General features: G+C 36.6%; 2 long non-coding RNA genes across 2 annotated transcripts in view; one reads left to right on the top strand and one right to left on the bottom strand.

Annotated features, from left to right (window-relative positions):
• Nucleotides 1–20,067, top strand: part of LOC105506832 — a 922,775-nt gene that overhangs the window by 854,003 nt on the left and 48,705 nt on the right. The gene's annotated exons all lie outside the window — the stretch shown is intronic.
• Nucleotides 1–20,067, bottom strand: part of LOC105506831 — a 61,825-nt gene that overhangs the window by 28,728 nt on the left and 13,030 nt on the right. The gene's annotated exons all lie outside the window — the stretch shown is intronic.

The raw sequence follows: 20,067 nt of genomic DNA, 5'->3' as shown, positions 1-20,067 counted from the left end.
TAGTCACAGAGTTTCCTATAAGGGAGGCAGGGGGGTCACAGACAGAGGGTGATGTGATGGTGGAAGCAGAGGAACAGAGAGAAAGAGATTTGAAGATGCTACATTCCTGGCTTTGAAGATAGAGGAAGAGGCCATCAGTCAGGGAATTCAGGCAGCCCCTAGAAGCTGTAAAGGACAAGGGAACAGATTCTTCCCTAGAGCCTCCCAAATGAACACAGCCCTGTGGATCTGTTTTAGACTTCTCATCTCCAGAACTAAAAGATAATAAATTTGTGCCATTTTAAGCCATTAATTTTATTGTACTTTGTTGCAGCAGCCATAGAAAACTAATAATACTCCCCATTGGAGCTTAAGATCTATGAGAGAGGAACCTTGTATGTCTCATTCACTACTGTATCTACAGCACCAAATATAGCGCCTCTCTAAGAGCAGGTACTTATAATTATTAGAGAATTAATGCGCATATGGATACAAGGCTAACATAAGCCCCCAAAGGCCCTACTAACATAAGATACCTTCCATAATCATGTGCCACAGATCCCAAATCTCTACCTTGTTGAGTGAGGTGGGTAGAGAGGTGGAAGAAAAGAACAGAGGAAGAAAGGAAAGAAGGAAGGAAGGATGGAGGGAGGGAAGAAGGAAAGAAGGAGAGGACAGAAGGAGGGAGGGAGGGCGGGCGGGCCAGGGAGACCAGATCCTTTGTAACAGACACATCAATAACAATTAGCAAGTGTCATACACTTTGAAGTTGCAATTCACCTTTACATTTTTTGTCTCCTTTGAATTTCAACCACCCATGTTAAGTGAGCAGGCAGTTATTAATCCCATCAGCTTACAGAAGTTGAGGCTCAGACATATAATCTGTCATGCAACTAGAAAGTGCCTTATGCTCAAATCTTGTGATTTGAAACCTAGGTTTCTTTCCCGTATGCTAGAAATGACATCATGTGCAAAATAATTGGGAAGGCACTGGAAAAATTCACCCTGTTTCAAATTCAATTTAGCATTTTTCTGCTCAGTTTGAGTCAAGGTATCTGGCAATTTTCAAGTCAAAGAAGACAACTGCAAAGAGAAGCAGGCCTCAAAGAGACTGACTAAAATCAGATCACACAGTCCTTGTATACACAATCAAATATACTCCCATTTCAGAACTTAGAAACACGGTGTTTGTTGAAGAGCAAACTGCTTTCAGTGAGGTATTTGAAAGCAAGGAAGTATGATTTAAAAAAAAAAAAAATACAACTTCCAGTATAAATATTTGTCCAATACAAAGAAATGGTTATATTTGAAATGGTATATAAGTTGCTACATTATAGTCTTGATTTGACTTCTTATCCTTTGAAGCCTAAAAATATTTGCTATCTTGCCCTTGAAGTAAAAGTTTGCTGAACCCTTTTTCTAGGCAAAAAGTTAGGGACAAGTACTTCCTATTTTTTCCTCATCCCTACCAGAGAAGTAAAGAGTGAAGGCCCATATCAGCACTTTGTTCTAATGATTTTCTATCCACTTGTCTGTGATTCAGCTCGTCCCTCATTCATACAGAGAAAGTTTTTAATCCCCTCTCTGTGGAACAACAAGAAGCTAAAGAAGTGTTCAGTTTTTATGGCTGTGTAATGAACCACTACAAAGTTTCATAGTTTTAGTTTCATGAAACAATCATTTTATCATCATCATCATCACCATCATTATCATCATCATCAATGTCTTATAGTTAGGATGGTTGATTGGGTTAAACTAGGTGATTCCAACTTGGGGTATCTCAGTCTGATGGCGGCTGGGGCTACAGCCATATCAAAAGCTTCCTCTGAGATGCCTGGTACCTAAACTAGAAATGCAAACAGCTTAGGGATAAAACAGCTGGGGTATCTCTATCTCTAGGTGATCCTTCCACGTGATTTCTCCAGTATGGTGGTTTCGGATTAGCCATACTTATATGGTTACTCAGGGCTCCAAAGGTATGAGAGAGAGAGAGAGAGGAGAGAGACACTCCAGGTGGAAACTGGACTGCCTTTTATGTCCTAGTCTTGGAAGTCATATTGTGTTACTGTAATCATTTTCTATCGAGACCTTATCTAATTACCACAAGATTAGTGACTTAAACAATACAAACTTGTTATTTCACAGTTCCATAGGTCAGAAGTCCAGATGGGTATGGCTGGTTCCCCTACTCCTTGTCCATAAAGCTGACATCAGGGTGCCAGCCAGCCTGAAGGCTGGAAATTCTGGGGGAAATCTACTTACGAGATCATGCAGGTTGTTGGCCAACTTTAGGTCCTTGCAGTTGTAGGGCTGAGGTTTCTGTTTCCTTGCTGCCTGTCAGCTAGAGGTTATTCTCCGCCTCTAAAGGCCTCACACATACCCTCGCTCATGGTCCTCTTCATCTTCCATCCCAATCATGGCAGGCCAAGTCCTTGTCATGCTTTGAATATCTCTGACCTCTCTCTCTCTCTGCCTTTTCTGTTCCACTCTAGCTGGAGAAAGTTCTCTGTTTTGAGGGCTCCTGTGATTAGATTGGCCTACTCAGATAATCAGGGTAATCTCTCTATTTCAAAGTATGTGACCTTAATTACATTTGCAAAGACCTCTTTAAGATGCAACCTAAGATATCCACAGGTCACAGAGATTCGGGGTGGGGATCTTCCAAAACATTATACCTACCGCAGTTAATTCTATTGCATTCTGTTTATTAGAAGTGAGACAGTAAGATCAGTCTATATTGAAAGGGAAGGCAATTAGGCTCTACTTGAGGAAAGCATCAAAGAATTTATGAACATATTTTAAATATCATATGGAGTAATATTTCAAGCACATTATTTATACCAGGACTTTAGTTTTTGGCAGCGCAAAAATCAGAAATTAACATCCATTGTTTGTTTATTTTTAGGTCCTAGTATTTAGCCACATTTTAAATGAAAATATTTATGAGGTCATTGTAGATTCACATGTAGTTGTAAGAAATAACACCAAGAGGTCTCATGTGCCCTTCATTCAGTTTTTCCCAGTGTTAACATCTTGGCAAAACTATAATATAACAGTTGAAATATAATTTCAAGAAGATATTGAAATTAATACGGTCCACAATCTTACTCAGAATTTTTCCCACCTTGCACCTATTTTTGCTTTACTGAAGTGATCTTCTTTCCTTAGAACACAGAGGTAAAGATTGGTTTGAAGGCTGGGGAATTGTAGTAAAACAAATAAAGGTATTGCAGGCACACAAAAAATAATAACATGTTGATGAACATTTTACACATTCTACCATATCTATGCTTTATGTGGCAGATGAATGAGACTCTCAGGATGAATGAGGTATGGCTCCTACTTTCAAGGGTTCCATCTTTAATGGAAGAAATAGACTGACAGGACTGGCTAACTTTCCACCAAAATTCATACTCCTCCTTCCATGGTAGAGAATTGTCCAACTCCCTTATATCAAGGTGAGACCATGTGAAAAATTTTTGCCAATGCAATGTAAGCAGAAGTGACCTGTATCACTTCTGGGCCAAGGCAGTTAAATAAAGGATAATGTCTCCTAACTTTCTTCCCTCTTAGCCAAACTGAATATTGACATCCTGGCAGATCTTTGCTTCAGAGATGACAGAGCATCCATTAACCAGAGCATCCTTGAATGATTGCTTGGAGCAGATGTCCCCAAACCCCATTACTAGACCTTCATTGGACTGTTATATGAACAAATAATAAGTTTCATCTGCTGAAATGTTTAGGATTCTCTATTATAGTTGCAATACCCAAATTAATACACAGACCTAGAAACAAATAACAACAATACAATGTAAAGAGTACTGTGATGGATGTAGGGCATGATGGGAACACAGAGCTCACACTGGGTAGGAAGATGGCAGAGAAGTCACCAAAAGCACACTAGAGAAGTGTAATTTTAAAGGATAAGAAGAAATTGATTTTCTGGAGAGTGTGTAGGTGATAGGTGCCATTTTAAGCAGAGGGAACTAAATGTGCACAAACACACGGATATTCGGTAACACATTAGGGTGTATCATATGGTTTAGTAGAGCTGAAATAGGGTGCATTGAGAGGTAATAGGGAGGGTGGGTAATTACAGAAAGAGTGATCTTGTGTGTCAGTCTGAAATATATGTATTTCATCAGAGTGAATGTGAGCTTCTTAACAGTGTTTAAGCAGGGGCTGATATGATTAAGCAATTTGAATATGTGAGACTCAGGAGGAAAAGTTTTTATCTTATGCAACCTAAGATAATGCAAACTCCAGAAGGGCAGTTATTTGTATAATATTTTAAATTGCATCTAAGTAGTAGTACTACAGTATTTCATCTACAACCATTCTAAGAATAATTTGGGGGAAGCACCTTGCTTCTGGATGACATTCAATTTAGGCTTTTAACAAAATCATCTTTAGTTCAACTTCACTATAATGGATCTGAAACAAATGCTATGAAAACACAGAGTGCATTAAGATCTTTATATAATGGTCCTTTGCAAATGGGTATGCCATAGTCACTAAATCCACTACGCATTATTCAAACCCAACTATTATGTCAAAACACTTTGCAAAAGGGAGATTAGTATTGCAAATATGGAAATGTTTAGATGCCCAGAATAAAACAATTACACGAAAAAGTCTTTTTAATTGAGATGTAATTCAAATATCATAAAATTCGGCATTTTAAGGTGTATAATCATTTGTTTTTAGTGTATTCGCGAAGTTACGCAGCTTTTACCACTATGTAATTCCAGAGCACTTTTATTACCCAAAAAGAAACCCATGCTCATTAGTAGTCACTTCCCATTCTCCTCCTCCTCTTCCTCCTCCTCCTCCAGTCTATGGAAATCACTAAAGTATTTTCTGTTTCTATGGATTTGCCTATTCTGAACATTTTATAGAATTAAATTATACAATATCTGGACTTTTGTGTCTGGATTCTTCCACTTCGTATAATGTTTTAAAGGCACATTCATGTCGTAGCATCTATCAGTACTTTATACCTTTTTATGGCCAAATGATATTTCATTGTATTGATCTACATTTTTATTGATACATAATAGTTGTACATATTTATGGCGTACATGGCATATTTTGATACATGCATACAATGTGTAATGATCAAATCAGGGTAATTGGGTATCCATTACCTCAAACATTTATTGCTTCCTTGTATTAGGAACATCCCAAATCTTCTCATCTAACTATTTTGGAGTATACTATAAATTCTTAACTATGGTTGCCCTCCTGTGTTATTGGACATTAGAACTTACTCCTTCTACCTAACTGTATTTTTGTAGCCATTAATCATACTACATTTTGCTTATCCACTCAGTTAATCACATTTAGGTTGTTTCCACATTTTGGCTGTTATGATTAGCAATGCTACAAATATTCACATACAAGTTTTTGCATATACAATCATGTACCAGATAGCAACGTTTCAGTCAATGACAGACCACATATATGGCGGTAGTCTCATAAGATTATGATACCATATTTTTACTGTACCTTTCCTATGTTTAGATATATTTAGATACAAAAATAATTGCCATTGTGTTAAAATCGCCCATGGTATTCAGTACAGTAACATGCTTTACAGGTTTGCAGCCTGGAAGTAATAGGGAGTTTGATTCCATCCTTTCTCATTTTAGGCTTTTACAAAAAGATAATGTGCTCTTTGAATGTATGATATGGTGATGGACACCCATGAAGTGATTCAAGGTTTGTGGTTGAAAGTTCTACTACTGAGACTTCTTTTTTAATTTTTTTTTTTTTTGAGATGGAGTCTCACTCTGTCACCCAGGCTGGAGTGCAGTGGTGTAATCTTGGCTCACTGCAACCTCCACCTCCTAGGTTCAAACAATTCTCATGCGTCAGCCTCCCTAGTAGCTATGATTAAAGATGGGTGCCATGATGCCTCGCTAATTTTTGTGTTTTTAGTAGAGATGGGGTTCCACTATGTTGGCTAGGCTGGTCTTGAACTTGTGACCTTAGGTGATCCTCCTGCCTCAGCCTCCCAAAGTGCTGGGATTACAGGCATGAGCCACCGAGCCCGGCCCACTACTGAGACTTCTTGTTTTGAAGCACAGGCTTCTCAGATCATGAAAGTCATTAACATTACTGCTATTACATAGCAGCCTAGGTATGTAGTAGACTAGATCATCTGGGTTTGTGTATATACACTCTATGATGTTCACACAACAACAATATCTAATGACACATTTCTCAGACTGTATCTCAGCATTAAGCGATGCATGACTGTATGTTTGAGATTCTTTTGGATATATAACTAGCAGTAGAACTTCTGGGTCATATGGTAACTCTGTATTTAACCTACGGAGGTATTGCCAAACTGTTTTTCACAGAAGCTTCACCATTCTACGTTCCCACTGGCATATATGAAGGTTCACACTTCTTTACGTTTTCACCAACAAGTGTATTTTCTGTTTTCTTTCTTTAATTATAACTATTCTTGTGGGTGTGAGGTGGTATCACATTGTAGTTTTGATTTGCATTTCCCTAATGATGAATGATGTTGAGCATGTACCTATTTTCCATCTGTATATCTTTGGAGAAATGTCCATTCAAGTCCTTTGCCCATTTTCAAGTTGGTTATTTGTCCTTTTGTTGATAAGTCATAAGAGCTCTTTATTTTAGTTACTAGACCTTTATCAGATATATGATTTCCAAATATTTCCTCCCATTTTATAGGTTGTCGTTTCACTTCACTCATGGTGTCCTTTGAAGCACAAACGGTTACAAAAGCTTAATTTTGATGAAGTTCAATTTGTCTACTTTTCCTTTGGTTGCTTGGGTTTTGGTGTCATATCTAAGAAACAATGGCTAATAAAAAGTCAGAAAGATTTACCCCTATGTTTTCTTCTGAGAGTTTCATAGTTTTAGCTCTTACGTATATGTTTTTGTTACTTTTTTTTTTTTTATTGACTGTGGATATCCAGTTTTCCCAACACTATTTAAGACAACTTTTCTTTCTCTATTGAGTGGTCTTGGGATTCTTGTCAAAAATCAATTCAGTATAGATGTACAGGTTTATTTCTATGTTCTTAATTCTGTTGCATTGATCTATGTCTGTCCTTGTGCCAGTATTATACTGTCTTTACTGCAGGTTTGTAGTAAGATTTGAAATTTGGAAGTGTGACTCCTCCAATCTTGTTCTTCTCTTTCAAGATTGTTTTTGGCTCTACTGGGTCTCTTGCATTCCCATATGAATTTCAGAATTAGCTTGTCAATTTCTGCCCCCAAATGGGCAGTTTGAATTTTGATGGATGTTTAATGTATAGGTTACTTTGAGGAGTATTGCCATTTTAACAGTGTTAACTCTTCCAGTCCATGAAATTATTTTAAGAAGTGATGCTTAACTCTCCATTTAGGCCTCCAGAATCTTGGCTACCATCACAAGCTGGCGTCCATGTTTTCCATAGCTACCTCCATATCTTCTTCATTACTGTGAATCTGGAAGGACTTTATACTGTAGTGACTCCTTAATGAGTGAAGTAACAAAATTAAAACTAACTCTAATATAGTGGTGGTGAAAATGCAAAATAAAACAACTGCTAAGGAGAGGAATTTGGCATCACCTATTAAAATTACATATGCATGTATCCTTTCATCCAGCAATCCCCTTCTAAGAATTCATTTGTCCCATTTCATGTATCCATAAATATATGTCTACTATGTACCCACAAAATTTAAAAATCAAAAAGTGAAAAAAATAAATAAATTTGTAGCCCAAACAAGAAAACAAGAAAAAAGAAAGAAAAACTCCTTAAACCTGAAAATGGGAAAGCAGAGGATGTCAGTCAGGAAGCAGAGCCATGAATAAAGACATTGCTAGATATTCACCAATGTTGGCACCTCTTTGCATTTGAGCCAAAGTTATCTTCAAAATAGGAGACAAAGCTGTAAAGTTATCCAGTAGACAAATGAAAATGCAACATCACACACTGGGGCCTATCATGGGGAGGGGGGAGGGGGGAGGGATTGCATTGGAGAGTTATACGTGATATAAATGATGAATTGATGGGTGCTGACGAGTTCATGGGTGCAGCACACCAACATGGCACAAGTATACATATGTAACGAACCTGCATGTTATGCACATGTACCCTAGAACTTAAACTGTAATAAAAATAAAAATTAAAAAAAAATAAAAAGAAAAGAAAATGCAATAAGTATTTGATCCAATATTCCAGTTTTATTCCAGATCATCAGTTGTAGCTTTCTACATTGGAGTCTTATATACTGCATCAGTGAATTAATATTATCAGTTGAAGAAGGTGAGACAGAATTGATAGACTGATGATAGACACCAGAAATTTATTTTTTTGTATTCGAGCGTTCCCACCCTATTATCTCACTGCCTATTGCTATCAAGAGTTTCTGTTCAAAGATTACTTGTAGCCAAAGATATTTACACAGCTTCACTAAGAAAAAAAACAAAATTAAACAAAAAACCCCACCATATATGTTCAATAATAAAAGGGATTTCTAAATAAATTATGGTACACCTGTAAGGTGAAAGATTATGCGGCCATTAAAATTACGTATGTGAAGAGTGAGAAAATGTGTTTTATAACTTTATGAAAATGCAGACAATAAAATTAGATCTATGGGATGATCTCAATTAGGGAAAATATGCCTCAAAAATGTGTGGTAGGAAATATAACAACTTGTTAATAAGGTCGCCTTTGGATGGTAAGATTATGGATACTTTTCTTCTTGTACTCATATGTTTATTATTTTGTGGATAATTGTTTTGTAATCAGAAAATAGTAAACTATTTTTTAAGCCAAAGGCTTGCACACCTTTCTTTTTCTTGTGTACCATGGGAATATGCATTTTGATCTGACCACTGATTGTGGCTCTTTTCACAAAGTGCAGAGTTATTATGACATACGGTTAGTTCAAAGAGGCTAATGATCTTTAGGCTGTCCAATTGGTTTAGGAGCTCTTCAACAATCATTTGTTCTTCTAGCAAATGTCACCACTGGACAGAACAGTGAGATCCCCTTGACTATCCTAATTTGAAAACAATGGATGAAAAATACAAAGGCTGTTTTATTAATGAAAAGTGATGATTGATATACTGCAAAAGATAAAATGTTAAGATCCAAAATCCTAGTGTTATTCACTGAGAATTCCCTAATGTCACTATTATTCCTAGAGAAAGTGTGGTCTGAGGTGGAGCCCTGTGAACCCTGAGTTGGATAGTAGCTTCTTTATAGAAGTCTTGCACCTCACCTTACGAGGTGTGCACAGAAGTAGTGTGTTTAATGCTCTTTGATGTCATGAGCTCCTTATGAAAAATCTAGAACAATATGTTACAGTGATAATTATTATATGAATTCTGAAAAAATGTTTCTCAGAATATTTTAAATAAGCCTTTCTACTTGAAACCTATGAAAGTTGAGAGATATTTTTGAAGACAATATGTCTTCATTATTTTCTTTGCTTTTCTCAAGATGACAGAATTTTCTACTCATCCTTACATTTTTAAAAGGTTTCAAATTTCAAGCTGGTTTACACTTTTAGCAATCTTACAAAAACATTTGGGGGTGGGGCTTTCATTGACTGAATGTGCAAATTGTGGTTTTGCTTTAGATAGGGTATTCAGATTCAACAGTGGGCATCAGGATGCTACTTAGGGTTGGAAATGTGTTTGTATTATTTTGCTTTACTTTTGGCTCAGGCAGGTATGAATTGGTGGAGTCAGGTGGCATGGCCATGAATAGGACAGTTTCATTATTTTTTGAGATTCTTAAATCTATTTGAAACATAATCTTGAAGCAACCAAATCTCCTGGGAAGTCCTACCAAAAATGAATTCATTTTGCATCCAAACTTCAAGGACATAAATTTATAGAAGTGCAAACTGAGCATTGCTTTTGGCCCATTAGACCACCTCAGTAAGAAATGTGAAAGGGAAACAATGAACCTTCACCATCCCTAAGCTGTATCTAATAAGCTTTTCTCCTTTGGATGATTTGAATCAGAGAAGTGGTACATTGCAGATGACTGGATCACTTTATAATCCCCAAATTTGATTTCCATTGAATTTACATACACTGAATAAACTTGTAGTGAAAGATTGTCCATCTGTGATGATTTTTCATAACTGAAGTATGCTTGCATTACAATGTCTTATTCACCATTGTGTCAGCTGCAGCTAGCACAGGACCTGGCATAAAGAAGTCCTTCAGTAAATACTTGTGAAATAAAGGAACTTTAGTTGCCTTGGATTTTAAAAGGTAGCCTGAATACACCACATCGGAGATAATTAGGACTGTGTTGACATAAAGCTTGAGAGAGAATCACAAAAGAAAACAATTGTAACATTTTATGGGAAAGTCATCACCTGAAATTGGAGAAATCCCACGAATGGTACCAGCTGCAGTATTATCAAGGACATTGTTCCTGGTAAGCCCTTTAACCCCTCGTAGTTCACTCACTTGAAAAATGAGGATGTTATAGGTCTAAAATGCTGTGATTCTTTCTGAGTCTCCTATAAACCTTGCAGCCTTCTCTACAGGCCACAACTTACTTGAAACAACTGAAGTGGTTTCTCTCGTCAGTTTCCTCTCCTAGGCTCAAGCTGCTACACTGGATTTTTTTAAAGATCACCTCTGTGTTCTATTTTCACTGTCCCTTCATATGCAGAAAATATAAGGCTCTCTTGAGCCATCCTAATTAGGTTATAATGCAAACCATAAATTGGCTGCATACTTCTGTTTTTTGCCCTTCACGCTTTATTTTAGTCTCTTTTCCATTCCATACTTGCAAAGCAGTTTCCCAGGATTGAATCTGGAGTGATGTTTAGAATAAAGCCTCAGTAAATTTGAATTCACATCATTGGCCTTACCAACATAGCTTTTAAAAAACAACTCACAGACCTTAAACAATCTCAGTAAGTAGCTTAAACAAATGAGTTCTACTATAGCTTTTAAGATGATTGCATCTTCTCAGACTCCAAGATCCAAATAGATGAGATTTTAGAAATCTCACAAAACAGACTAGTGGCCTCTCAAGCTAAACCTGGAGTACTTATCACCTTATTTGTGACTAATCTAGTGCCTGATATATACAAGTATATTGAATACATTTATTACCTTCCAGAGAGAAATTCTCAGTAGCATTCATCTGCTGTTTCTGTTTCCTTATCTGTGAGGAGTTTTTCTCCTTCTCATTTGCTTTCATAACTCTTTTCCTCACACACTCACATAAATTGAGATACTGCCTGAAAGAACTAATTCTGACGACAACCATAAAAAATATAGAAGCAGAGAATACACCCTATAGAGATAGGAACTTTGTATGAATAAGAAATTATGTATGATTGCGAAGGTAATTGTTAAATTTGTTCAGAGATATGATGACAACTGGAAGACCTTAACAGCAGGAACAAGATGGGTGGAATCAAGTACCAATTAACCAGAATGACTCTGGAATGACATCTACCAAATAATTTACTTTACTGGTTAATTAGCAACTAGAATTTGTAGATGTTTTTCGAGTCCATGTATTATGTATTTGGTCCTCACAACTACCTAGGAAGGCAAGCCAAGCATTACTCTTACCCAGTTGCACAAATGACAAAGCTGGGGTCTGGAGGCTCAGTGTTTGCCTGAGATTGTACAACTAGAAACTGATGAAAACTCAGATCTTCTAACTGAAAATCATCTTTCCAATACAGTACATTGAATCTGATTAGCCAAAAATTAAGCTAAACCATTTTTTAAAAAAAATCCTGCTAAAAATTCTTCTAAAGTATATTCATATACTTGCTTCCGAAAAGTAGATATGCTAACCATATGTAAGTCCTTTTATAATATAGATATTAAAAAGTCAGAATCCTACTATGATAAAAAGACCCCAGTTCATTATGATTATTATATATGAGTTTCATTTTAGTAAAGATATTATTTGAAAGGAACATTGGGGTGGAGAAAGAGTGGTGCGTTTCAGTGCAGGTACAGCTCGAGTATGCCACTGACACAGCCTGTACCCCAGTCAGATAAATTTATTGCATCCAGTTCTGTGAATATGTCCTTTTATTCCTTGTAACTGTGCCTCCATACATAATGGAGTGAACTCTATTTCTTTTTATGTCAAATTCCTACTTACTCTTAATTTTCGACCCAAATGCTGCTTCCATCTAAATTCCCATACTTTTTATCTGTAACATCTTTTTGAACTTAACACATTGACTTTGGAGTTATTTGGTGTACATATCGTAACTCCCTGATCAGAGGACAGATTTATTTCTTCTTTTTAATACCCTTGGGGGCTCTACACATAATGGTATTCCTTAGATTCTTGGAGTCCACATTTAGATAGATGTGGGATTTAACTAGGATGTGGTTTTACGTGACACATAAAGCAATGAATAAATGGAATCCATAGAAGTGTGGATTTGAGGCTGAAAATTAAGAAAAATAATTAAATGTGTATTCACTTGAAAATAATCCTCAGAAGTTGCACGTAGGAAATAGGGAAAAGTTGGTAATAATGTTAAGTTGGTAGAAAGTAACTGCAGTTTTTGCCATTTGTTCTGTTGTAAGATTGCTGGGGTTCGAATGCTATCTCTAGCATTTACTAGTGGGGTTGTATCAGGCAAGTTGCTTAACAACTCTGAACCTCAGTTTCTTCATCTGTAAGTTGGACATAATGTCTCTCTCATTGGATTATTGAGAGGATTATATAAATAACATATGTGAAGCAATTGACACTTTACCTGACATACAGTAAGCATTCATTACACATTTGTTAGTTAGTAGTATTAATAGTAGTACTAATAGTAGTAAATAGTGCCTGGTGCCTTTTTAAAATCTCAAAAGTTGTAAATAAAATGAAAGAATAAACCAATGTTAAAGGAAATAGGGAAAATTGGAAGGGGAAGTAGATGATGATTTCTAATAATCACAAACACAGGATTTGATTGCAATCTAGACCTTAAGCTGCATTTGTATTGAAATATAGGTACATTTTATAGGGTGTATATGGTATTTTGTTACATGCATAGGATGTGTAGTGATTAAGTCAGGGTATTTAGGGTATCTATCACCTTGAGTATTTATTATTTATATGTGTTGGAACATTTCAAGTCCTCTCTTCTAGCTGTTTTGAAACATACAATACATTGATGTTAACTGCAGTCACCCTACTCTGCTGTCAAACATTAGCACTTATTCCTTCTATCTAACTGAATGTTGGTACCCGTTAGCCAACTTTTCTTCATTCTCTGTGCATACACACCCTTCCCAGCCTCAGATACCTATCATTCCACTCTTTATCTTGATACCAACTTTTATACTTCCCACACGTGAGTGAGAACGTATGAGAACATATGTTCTAGCTGGCTTATTTCACTAAACACAATGACCTCCAGTTCTATCCATGTTGCTGCAAAAGACAAGATTTCATTTTTTATGGCCAAGTAGTATTCCATTGTGTATATATACCACATTTTCTTTATCCCCATTAATCTGTTGATTGTCACTCAGGTTAATTCCACAGCTTTGCTATTGTAAATAGTGCTGCAGTAAACATGGGGGTACAGGTATCCCGCTGACATACTGATTTCCTTTCCTTTGGACACATACCTAGTAGTCCTAGTAGTAGGATTGCCGGATCATATATGGTAGTTCTATTTTTAGTTTTTTATGAAATCTTCATATTGGTTTCCATAATGGCTATACTAATTTACATTCCCACCAATAATGTACAATAAGAGTTCCTTTTTCTCTGAATCCTTGCCAGCATCTATTATTTTTTGTCTTTTTAATAATAGCCACTCTAACTGGCATGAAATGATACCTCATTATGATTTTGATTTGCATTTTCCTGATGATTAGTGATATTGAGAATTTTTCACATACCTGTTGGCCATTTGCATGTCATCTTTTAAGAAATGTCTATATCATTTGCCCATGTTTTAATGGGATTATTACTTTTTTGCTGTTGAGTTGTTTGAGCTCCTTGTGTATTCTGGATATTACTCCTTTGTCAGATGAATAGTTTGAAAATATTTTTTCCCATTTCACAGGTTGTCTTTTTACTCTGTTTCCTTTGCTGTGCAGAAGCTTTTTAGTTTAATATCCCATTTGTCCATTTTTGTTTTTGTTGCCTATGCTTTTGAGATTTAGCCATAAAATCTTTGCCTAGACCGACGTCCTGTAGTGTTTCCCTTACATTTTCTTCCAGTAGTTTTATAGTTTCAGGCCTTATATTAAGCTTTTTAATCAATTTTGATGGGTTTTCTTGTGTGTGTATGGTAAGAGATAGGGATCTAGTTTCATTCTTCTGTGTACAGATATCCAGTTTTCCCAGCACCATTTATTGAAGAGGGTGTCCATTCCCCATGTATGTTCTTGGTGCCTTTGTCAAAAATCAGTTGGCTGCAAATATGTGGATTTATTTCAGCGTTCTCTATTCTGTTCCATTGGTCCATATGTGTCTATTTTGTACTAGTACCATGCTGTTTTGGTTACAGTAGCCTTGTAATACATTTTGAAGTCAAGTAGTGTGATGCCTCCAGCATCGTTCCTTTTGCTCAAGAGTGCTTTGGTATTCAAGGCACTTTTTGGGTTCCACATAAACTTTAGGATTGTTTTTTATTTTCTGTGAAAAATGATATTGGTATTTTGATGGTGATTGCATTGACTCTGTAGATTGCTTTGGGTAGTATAGTCATTTTAACAATATTAATTATTCTAATGTGTAAGCATGGGGTGTCTTTTCGTTTGTTTGTGTCCTCTTCAATATCTTTCATCAGTGTTTTGTCATTTTCCTTGTAGAGGTCTTTTGCCCCCTTGGTTAAATTTATTCCTAGGCATTTTTTTGTAGCTGTTGTAAATGAGATTGTCTTCTTGTTTTTTTCAGCTATTTCATTATTGGTGTTTAGAAATTGTTGAGAGCAAGCCCCCCAAAATCAGGCCATAAACGGGCCCCAGGACTGGCCATAAACAAAATCTCTGCTGCACTGTAACATGTTCATAATGGCCCTAACACCCACGAGGAAGGTTGTGGATTTACAGGAATGAGGGCAAGGAACACCTGGCCCACCCAGGGAGGAAAACCACTTAAAGGCATTCTTAAGCCACAAACAATAGCATGAGTGATCTGTGCCTTAGGGACATGCTTCTGCTGCAGTTAACTAGCCCAACCTATTCCTTTAATTCAGCCCATCCCTTCATTTCCCATAAGGGATGCTTTTAGTTAATTTAATATCTATAGAAACAATGCTAATGATTGGTTTGCTGTTAATAAATATGTGGGTAAATCTCTGTTTGGGGCTCTCGGCTCTGAAAGCTGTGAGACCCCTGATTTCCCACTTCACACCTCTATATTTCTGTGTGTGTGTCTTTAATTCCTCTAGCGCTGCTGGGTTAGGGTCTCCCCGACCGAGCTGGTCTCCACAAAAATGCTACTAATTTTTGCATGTTGATTTTGTATCCTGCATCTTTACTGAATTTGCTTATAAGATCTAAGAGTTTTTTGGTGGAGTCATTATGTTCTTCTAAATGTAAGATCATGCCATTTGCAAAGAAGAACAATTGGACTTCCTCTTTTCCAATTTGGATGTAGTTTTCTTTTTATTTCTTTCTCTTGCCTGATTGCTCTGGCTACAACTCCCAGTACTATGTTGAATATGAATGGTGAGAGTGGGCATCCTTATCTTATTCCAGTTCTTAGAGGAAAGGCTTTTAGTTTTCCCTCATTCAGTGTGACGTTAGCTGTGAGACTGTCATATATGACCTTTATTATGTTGAGATATTTTCCTTCTATGCATAGTTTGTTGAGCATTTTTATCGTGAGGCAGTGTTGATTTTATCAAATGCTTTTTCTGCATCTGTGAGATGATACGGTTTTTGGCTTCATTCTCTTGATGTGATGTATTATGTTTCTTGGTTTATGCATACTGAACTACCCTTGTATGGGATGCAATCTCACTTGATCTGTTATATTATCTTCTAGTTAATTTTATTATTTTAATTTTTTTAGAGACAGGATCTTGCTCTTTTGCCAAGGTTAGAGTGCAGTGGCATGATCATAGCTCACTGTAACCTTGAAATCCTGGACTCAAGCAATCCTCCCACCTCAGTCTCCTGAGTAGCTGGGACTGACTATAGGTGTGTACCAAAATTTTTTTAATTTTTATTTTGTAGAGACACAGTCTCATTATGTTGCCCAGGCTGGTCTTGAACTCTTGGCCTCAAGCAATCCTCTCACCTTGGCTTCCCAAAGTGCTGGGATTACAGGCATGAGCCACCATGGCCAGCTTGTATTGTCTTTTTGATGCGCTATTGAATTCAATTTGCTAGTAGTTTGTATTTTTGCATCTGTATTCATCAGGAATATTGGCCTGTGGTTTTCTTTCTCTGTCATGTTCTTGTTTGATTTTGGTATTGGGTTAATGCTGGCCATGAACAATGAGTTAGGGAGAATTCTCTTCAACTTTTTGGAATAGTTGGAAAAGAATTGGTGTTGGTTCTTCTCTATAAGCTTGGTAGAATTCAACAGTGAAGCCATCTGGTCTTGGGCATTATTTTTGTTAGGAGACTGTTTATTATTGATTCAATCTTGTTACTGATTACTATTGATTATTGATCTGTTCAGGTTTTCTAGTTCTTCCTGATTCAGTCTTTATAGGTTGTATGTGTCCAGGAATTTATCCTTTTCCCCTAGGTTTTCCAGTTTGTTAGTGTATAGTCATTTCTAATATTCTCTGATGATCTTTTGTATTTCTGTGGTATCATTTATATTTCCTTTTTTTTTTTTTTTGTTTCTGATTTGTTAAACTGAACTTTAAGAATCCTAGTCTCCTCTCCTTTGTCCCACTTTTTATTTACCAAATAAATCAATCATTCCCCCGTATCCGACTTCACAACTCTCGGGGTGTGCCCTGTTGTAGAGTATCAAATCCACAGTCCTGTTTCCAGTAAAAAAAAAAAAAAAAAAAAAAAATTTGAAGTCAGTTTGTTTGAAACCTTTTCTAAGCCTGAAGCATTCACTTGTCTATGGCACAGATGGCCCCAACTCACATCAGCCTCTACAGATTGATTTACTGCCCCCCTCCCCCAAGTGCCTGACAGATAAACTTTGAAGGGTATGGGACTACTGACCTTTTAAACGGATAACATTTTAAAAGGATTCTGAGTTTTCCACTTATTCTACATCAAATAAATATGCTGCCTTCATCCTAACTCCTGATGGATAGAAGGAAATGAGTAAAAGAAAAAAATCTTTGCCCACAACCAAGAAAGAAGAGAAAATGTCCAGGTTCTTTTATCTAAAGGGAGTGAATCTGACTTTTTGATTCACTTTCGAGATTGCTAAAAAATACTAAAGGAAGAAATTAACAACTAATTGTCCCTCAACAGAAAGGTAAAAAAGCACGAAAGAAATTAGGGCAAATCTTTGTAAACACGTATAGGAGAAATTGGGCATTTTCGATAAATAGCTTGAGATTGTACTTCTACTATGAGCTTTCAGACTTTTCACATGAATAATTCCCATCTTGGTAGGGCATCAAATCTATCACTAGAATATATAATCTTGACAAGTAGCAATGTTTGATTGTATTGAAAACTCTTTCCTTGGAAGCGTCAACCAACTGACTTTTCAAAGGCATGGCCAATTATACACAAGTTCAAACTTGAACTCAGAATGTCCTGAGTGCGTGCACTAAGCCCAGGCTTCCTCTTTGCTTATTAGACTTTTTTCTTCCGGAGGAGTCAACTACTACATTGTTACTTCTTCTTCATTGTGTTCCTGTCCCCACCCTGGAGCCCCAGAAGTTATTCGATCTATTGATCATATTTTGTTGATTATGTGCTTTCATATCTGTCTATTTCCAAAACAAAATTGATAACAAAATACATACATAATGGAGTTTATATGTTGTAGGTACCTTGATCAGTGAAATGGAGTAAGGCCTGATTTTTGAATCAGGTACTTTGATCAGTGAAATGGAGTAAGGTCTACATTTCCATAAATTATGAGGACATTCTGGGATCCTCTGAAATATCTAGAAAATAGTCTGGTAGCTTCTTTTGAGCACCACACTCTCCAGCATTTCCAGTAGTTACCATGGTCACAGGTGGAAAGAAGTTAAAACATCTTATATCATTCCGATGTGATACTTTCTAGCATAGAAACTCTTTCCCCATAGAGACGTCATCAGCATTTATTTGGTCTAAGAACACAGAATGGAAATTCTGATGCTAGTTTAAGAAAATCATTTGAAAAGTTAACTGCTGTACAGCAACGAGAATAAAAAATTATAGTCCCTCCATAATAACATATGTGAATCTCAAAACATAATGTGAAAGAAGCCAAACCCCAGACAACATATACAATATGATTCCACTTAGTTAAAGTTTAGATACAGGTGAAACAAATATATAGTGTTAGATGTCTGCAGAGTGGTCACCCTTGAGGAGGGGGAGGTGAGTTAATGGAATGGGGCATGGAGGGGGATTCTGGGAAGCTTGTTAAATGGTTTCTTGATCTGGATTATAATTAAGTGAGATTTACTTGGTGACAATTCAACCTTATGCTTATTACTACTTTTCTGCATACATGTTACACTTCAACAGAAATTCACTAGCATAATATAACTAAAGAAGGAAATTTTAAAATTTTCCACCAATACTAAAAAATATTTTGAATGTTATATACAAAAAGTGATACACTAATAAATCATAGATAAAAATGTTTTAACAAGTTAAATGGGAAGATATGATACTCAAAAACAAAGACAATTAGAATAATAGGAAAAGACTGGGAAAGAATACAGTGAGGACTACAGTTTGGAAATGCCAACTGTTTTATAAGCAAGGAAAATAAATTCCATGCAGAAATTTAAGAGAAAGAATAATTTCAAACTGTATAGAATTTTATCAAACATCAAACCACTTCATTCTACAGACTGAGAGACAGAGAAAAGCTGTTTGTTCAAGCCTGCACAGCTGGTCAGTGGAAACTATAACCCAAGCCTCCTCAGGCCTCTCTCCCCCTTTGTAAAAGATGAGGACAACAGTTAAACTCCACATCACAATACGACTTTTCAACACAATGACAGATCTGATAACGTGGAAGGTTAGAGTGCAGGTGAATGGCTGCTGCTGTGTACCTTTTCAGATTCCAAGGCTCCAGACTTTGGGGATGTTCCAGCAGTGACTTTCCCAAGATTGTAATGAATTATGAGAAGGCATGGGAAAGCAATGTCAACTCCTGCTGAAACTTCAGTGGAAGAGGCTGAAACTGAAGAATAGCAACACTTGATCATCTGGAAACACCAGATCCCGAGAATGAGTTAGCCTCATTTTAAGTGACCTGAGAAATTTCCAGAGTTGACTAGAGTTGACTACGAAGAGTAATTTTAAGGATTAAATGTCAGGGGGCAGACTTCGTACATGTCTGTGAATACTGTATACTTCTGAATAGGCCAAAGCTCCCGCTCAGAAGTCTCCCACGGGAAAAAAAAATGAGATAAATATAAGAAGCCATTCCATTTCCTTTGTTCCCCAAGCAATAACTGACACTAGGGAATTCAAACAGATGAGGTTATGTAAAGAGAGGAGTTAGCAGTAGGAGACTAAGTCATATGGGCAGAAGAATTAATTTAGAAGGCATAATCAACAGAGATGAGGTGACAAATGGAAACAAAGTAAAATCAGAAGTCCAACTCAATGGAAAGGATGCCTCCAGTCAATCAGAGTAAAGGCACTGCTTTCATAATTGTGTCTTGGTTTTCACCAAGTATCAGGGAATCACTTGACCAAAGGTGTGAACTTAGAACAACCATGAGATGGTAATGGCAGAGAAGAGAACCATAGCAACAGTGGTGATACAACTCAGAAAAGTTAAGGCCTCCATTCGCATCTGTTTTTTTTTTTTTTTTTTTTTTTGAGATTCTTTTTTAAGAAAGGGATTTAAGACCCATGCGTTGTTCCTTTCACAGATTCTATTTTGCATTACAACACAGGCCGTAATCCCAGGCTCTGTGTAGAATAATGTCTTCCTAGTGTTCCCCTTGAGAACCTACATTTGCTGCTAGTGTGGG

This window comes from Colobus angolensis, unplaced genomic scaffold, assembly GCF_000951035.1.
Source record: "Colobus angolensis palliatus isolate OR3802 unplaced genomic scaffold, Cang.pa_1.0 Scaffold140, whole genome shotgun sequence".
NCBI classification, from domain to species: Eukaryota; Metazoa; Chordata; class Mammalia; order Primates; family Cercopithecidae; genus Colobus; species Colobus angolensis.
Note: the sequence above shows the minus strand (reverse complement) of the source record. Positions and strands in the feature narration are given on the sequence as shown.